Below are 6,091 nucleotides of genomic sequence, written 5' to 3'. Positions count from 1 at the left end.
GGAGCGCCGCCGCGCTTCCCAAGCGGCGCACTATCCAGTGCGCCACCGGGCCGGCCCGCGCCTTACCCCTTTTTAATTGAGGTGAGATTCTCACAATATTAAATTAAGCATTTTAAAATGCACAATTCAGTGGCATTCAGTGCATTCACAATGTGCAACCATCATCTCTATCCAGTTTTGGAACATTTTCATCACCCCAAAAAGAAACCCCATCTCCATCAACTGTCACTACCCATCTCCCTCCCCCAACCCCTGGCAACTACTAATCTGCTTTCTATCCCTATGGATGTGCCTGTTCTGGACATTTCATATAAATGGAATCACACACTGTGTGGCCTTTGGTGTCTGGCTTCTCTCACTCAGCTTAATGTTTTTGAGGTCCATGCATGTGGAGCTTAATGTTTTTGAGGTCCATGCATGTGTAGTGTCAGGTCTTCACTCCTTTTCATGGCTGTGTAGTATTCCACCACAGGGATGTGCCACATTTTATCCATTCATCCAGTGATGGACATTTGGGTTGTTTTCACTTTTTGGCTATTGTGAATAGGGCTGCTATGAACATGTGTGTACGTGTATTTGTTTAAACACCCGTTTTCAATTTTCTTGGGTACATGCCAATTTTACAGAGGAGAAAACTGAGGCTTGGGAAGGGATGGATTAGTAGTTGAGAGTGTGGATTTGGAATGAAGTGAGATTTGGACCTGGCTTGAGGCTGGGCTCTGCTAGACACTCAGATGTGACCTTGGGCCTGGAAGCCTATAAGAATCCCTGGCTCCCAGGAAGAGCTCTGGGAGGCCTTGTTGTGAGCACATGGTCATTATATTATTGATAAGAAAAAAGAGAGAAGCTGGGATTCCTCTCCTTGCTGACAGCCCACTCCTGCTGGGAACCAAGCACTGGGAACTGCTTTGCCCACTCTATATGAGGTCACCCTGGGGTTGGCTCGCCTGGAAGCAGCAGTCCTGGCCCTGCCTGGATATGGACTGGCATCTGCTCCCGGCACCCTGACTGTGGTGGGGGTCCCCAAGAGCTGCCTATGAGTCAGCATCCCATATGGCCCCATTCCATAAGGACCAGAGTCACATCCCCTCACTGTGTGAAGGCAGGAGCCCCTCACCCTCTCTGCGCTTGACCTTGGCCATCCAAGTTCTGGCCCTTGAGTAGCTGTGGAAGCCAGAGTGGGAGGAAGGAATGCAGAGTTGCTTATTCTTTTCTCAGGGACAATTAGCAGCCCGTGGCGCACACACAGGAAACATCTGAGTATCGGTCTCAGAGCCTTTTTGTAGGAAGAGTGACTAATTCTTACCAAGGGAAAGATTAAGTTCATTCCCATTTCACAGACATGGAAACTGAGACCCAGAGAACCTAAGAGTTATTGCCTAGCCAAGAGTCACAGTGATTCATTCACGCACTGTGTGTTTACCTAATATATCTTGGGTGTTCTCAGGTAGTGAAACAACCTGGAGGAAAACAGTCCCCACCCTTGGGGAACTGACAGTCCAGTGGGAGGATGAATGATAAGCAAGGAAAGGAAAATGTATGACAGGTCCTCAGAAAGTTAAACATAGAGCTCTCCACAAGCCAGCAATTCCACTCCTGGGAATCTGCCCAAGAGAGCTAAAAACAGGGACTCTATCCTTGTACACGAATGTTCACAGCAGCACTATTCATAACAGACAAAAGGTGGAAACAACCCAAATGTTCACCAATAAATGAATGGATAAACTAAATGTGATCCATCCACACAATGGAATATTATTCAGCCATTAAAAGGAATGAAGCTCTGATACATGCTACAATGTGATGAGCCTTAAAAACACTATACTGAATGAAAGAAGCCAGACACAAGGCCACATATTGCATGACTCCACTTATATGAAATGTCCAGAAGAGGCAAATCCATAAAGACAGAAAGCAGATTGGTGGTTACCAGGGGCTGGGTGAGGGGGAATGGGCAGTGACTGCTGATGGGGACAGGGTTTCCTTTTGGGGGGATAAAAATATTTCAGAACTAGATAAAGATGATGATTGCGTGACATACTGAGCATACTGAAAACCACTGAATTGTACACTTTCTTTTTTTTTTCCTTTTTTTGTCTTTTTTCGTGTCCGGCAACGGATCACAACCCTCAGTGTCACGCCCGTACCGGACCGGGACCGGCAACGGGATCACAACCCTCGGGAGCTAAAAACAGGGACTCTATCCTTGTACACGAATGTTCACAGCAGCACTATTCATAACAGACAAAAGGTGGAAACAACCCAAATGTTCACCAATAAATGAATGGATAAACTAAATGTGATCCATCCACACAATGGAATATTATTCAGCCATAAAAAGGAATGAAGCTCTGATACATGCTATAATGTGATGAGCCTTAAAAACACTATACTGAATGAAAGAAGCCAGACACAAGGCCACATATTCCATGACTCCACTTATATGAAATGTCCAGAACAGGCAAATCCATAAAGACAGAAAGCAGATTGGTGGTTACCAGGGGCTGGGTGAGGGGGAATGGGCAGTGACTTCTGATGGGGACAGGGTTTCCTTTTGGGGGGATAAAAATATTTCAGAACTAGATAAAGATGATGATTGCGTGACATACTGAGCATACTGAAAACCACTGAATTGTACACTTTCTTTTTTTGGCTACACCTGCACCTCGCTCAGCCAGTGAGCGGCCGGTCTGTATGTGGGATCCGAACCCTCGGCGGGAGCGCCGCCGCGCTTCCCAAGTGGCGCACTGTTGCAGTGTGCCACTGGGCCGGCCCAATTGTACACTTTTGAATGGTGAATTTTATGGTATGGGAATTATATCTCAATTGCCACCGGGCCGGCCCAATTGTACACTTTTGAATGGTGAATTTTATGGTATGGGAATTATATCTCAATTTTTTAAAAAGAAAAGTAAAAGACAGAATTTGCTAGATAGGGAGAAAAGTTAGGCAGGGCTGGGGGACAGAGAGTGGGCGTGGGGGTGGGGAAACAGTCATGCTGACGGCTGACATGGACTGAGGGCCCTCTACCTGGGCTGCCCTGAGCACTGCACACTATCATCCTGTTTGCTAAAGATGGAAAGTCAGACCTAGCAAGCTGGAGCAAACTGCCCGAGGCCTTGAAGCTCTTAGGAAGTAGATGCAGTGAGCATTTTTATTAGATGTTGACCTGTGCATTTTACAGAGAAGCAAAAAGAGGCACTGGGAGCAGCAGCTTGCTCTGAGGCCACTCTGGTGGTGAGGTGGCCTGCTGGCCCCAGTGAGGCCGTAGGAAATCGATGCATCCCCTGAGGTTTCAATTTTTTCCTCCCTAACACCTGAGGGTTGTAAGGAGGCCTTCAAGCTGGTGAGCCCACAGGTGGTACAGGGTGGGGGAGCAGGTGGTGCGGCCCTTGCCTCTGTGAGAATTGTGCCACCTGTGGGCCAGATGTCAGCCAGGCCTGTGGAAGCTGCCTGCTGTGTCCCCGCCTGCAGGCTCCACCGACCACAGGTCACCATCATCAGAAGAGGTGTAGGCAGTAACTTGCATGGGTCCTGGAGGTCTCCCATGTGTCGTGGCCCCACCCCAGCAATGGAAGCGTGCTATCGGGGAGGTCCCTGGGCTCACTCTGCCTCATCTCCACACCCATCTGTCCCATCTCCTGTTGCCTCCACCTGCAAAATGCATCCCAGCGAGAACCACACCCCCTCACTCCCCACCCACCATCATCCTGGGATGAGCCCCATCAATCTTGGCCTGGATTATTTGCTTCCTAACTAATGTCCCTAATTCCAGATAGTGTTTCCAAAGTCAGAGGGGGTCTGTTAAAGCTGGTGTTGATTACATCCCCTTTGGTCAGAAGTCCCCTCTGTCTTATTTCACACAGAAGAATATCTCCACAGTGACCCCCAAAAGCCCTCTGAGAACTAGAGCATTTCCTGTTGGCTCCCACCCATTCTCCTCCCCTCTCCCTCATTTTTCCTTACCATGCAACCCTTCAGGCATGCTGCTGCCCCAGGCCTTTGCACCTGCTGTCCTGTGCCCTGTGATGTGGGGGCACCTAGTGCATCCAAAGTGCCATGGATCTTTAGCACACTACGTGTGTGCACACAGCCGGGAGCCAGTGAAACCTCTTTTTCTTGTTTATCTTCTGCTGTGCGTCTGTGTGTCTGACATGTGGGTCAAATCTGGATGTTTATGAAGTGTGTGTGCATATGGACGCCATTGACTTCAGCTGTATGTGCAGTGGGTGTGTGAGCTGTGGGTCTCTGCTGAGTGGGGTTTCATGCCTGCATGTGGTTCATCTGGAACAAAGGCTCGTGTGGTGGCCGACCAAGGGCAGGTGGGGCTGTGTGCGCAGAGCTTGCTGGAATGTGAGTTTTTCATGTATGCACGCATTCAATATTTATCGAGTGCTTACTGTGTGCAGCAGAGGTCAGCAGGGTCCTTCAGTACCTGCTATCTGTCATATTGCACAGTGTCATCATCTGAGCATTTTATTTTATTTATTTATGTTTTGCGGCTGGCCAGGATGGAGATCTGAACCCTTGACCTCGGTGTTTTCAACACCGTGCTCTAACCAACTGAGCTAACCCTTTCTGAGCATTTTATAGATCCGACTGAATATCTATTGTGTACCTGACCCTCTGCTGGAGATAGATCAGTTGGGTCTGGTCCTACCTGCAGGAGCTTACTCAAGCAGGCCCCTTACTCCTTCCTTTGGGGTCTCCAGCCCCATGTCCACACTCTTCTCCGGTTTGGGGCCCCATCTGGACCCCTGGTCCCTGCCCGAGGCTGCACAAGTGAGGATTTTTTGATGCAGAGGGTGGAGAAATAAGTGGGCTCCAAGCTAAAGAGGGGATCCTGGGAGCTTGGACTCTTCCAGGGCAGAGATTCTAGGCTGTCAGTGGGTTGGGGCTGGGGTGCCCTCAAAAGCTCTGGATGCTTTGCAGAGGCCCTGTTGGCACCGGACTACACGGGGTCCAGAGCAGGGAGAAATGAAGGAGGGAGGGGAGGAAAGAAAGGAAGACAGGAACAAGGGTAAAAAGGGAGGACCCAGATGTGGGACTTTGAGCCCTGGTCGAAGCTCGGGTATTTGGGGGCCTGGAGCTTGGGGGTCTGAGGCGGGTAGGTCTGGTGGAATCAACTTTTGGGGTGTAAGCATGGGTCTGAAGAGTCTGCAGGCAGGGATTGGGGGGAGTGGGAATTGAGATTTGACTAGATGATGGGGAGATAATCTGAGGGCAGGGATTTAGGGGTGTGAGAAACCATTATTGGTACATAAAGCAGGAGGTTCGGGGATCTGAGCGCAGATGATTGAGATCTGAGGGTGGAGATTTTGGGAGGGCACGTCAGGGAGGGTTGAGACACAACAGAGGTGGGAAGTCTGAGGCCTGGGCAGGGGATGAGTTCCCGCGTTTGGGGGAGGCCTGGAGAGGGGTAAGGACGGGGGCGGGGTTGCCGGGTGCGGAGAAGAGGCTCTCAGGACTCAGGGATACGTTTCCCCATGCCCCGCCTCACCCTTCAGCCCTCCCCTACTGGTGCCCCCTTCCCGGGCCTCATCTGACAACGCCCACCTTTGGCAAGGCCACGCCCACACCTCACCTGTACCCCACCCCTCCACAGACCCGGCCCCTCCCTTTGCCCGGCTCCGGACCCCGAGCAGATCAGGTCCCGCCCCTTACCCGTGCCTCGCCCCCTCCGCTAATCCGGCCCCACCCATCACCAGACCACGCCCCTTCCGAGACCGTACACTTCCCGTCCCCAGACCTTGTTTTGCCTTTCGCTCTGGCCACGCCGTCCCCACTCCTCACCCCTAACCTACACCCCACCCCTCCACAGACCTGGCCCCTCCCTTTGGCCCGGGCCCCGCCCCCTCCGCCGGCTGGACCCCTCTCCAGCTCCACCTCTCATCAGACCGCACCTCCTCCCGACCCGGACTCACCCCAACACATCACCCCTCGCCCTGATCTTGCCCTGGCTCCGCCCCTCCTCAGACCTAGCCCCGCCCTTCATCCATGGCTCCGCCCCCTCTGTAGTCTAGGCCCCTGCCCCAACCCTCTTCAGGCCCCGCCCCTTCCGATCCAGCCCCGCCTCTTTGCAGGTTGGACC

This window comes from Galeopterus variegatus, unplaced genomic scaffold, assembly GCF_000696425.1.
Source record: "Galeopterus variegatus unplaced genomic scaffold, G_variegatus-3.0.2 Scaffold6235, whole genome shotgun sequence".
NCBI classification, from domain to species: domain Eukaryota; kingdom Metazoa; phylum Chordata; class Mammalia; order Dermoptera; family Cynocephalidae; genus Galeopterus; species Galeopterus variegatus.
This window is presented reverse-complemented; position numbering follows the sequence as displayed.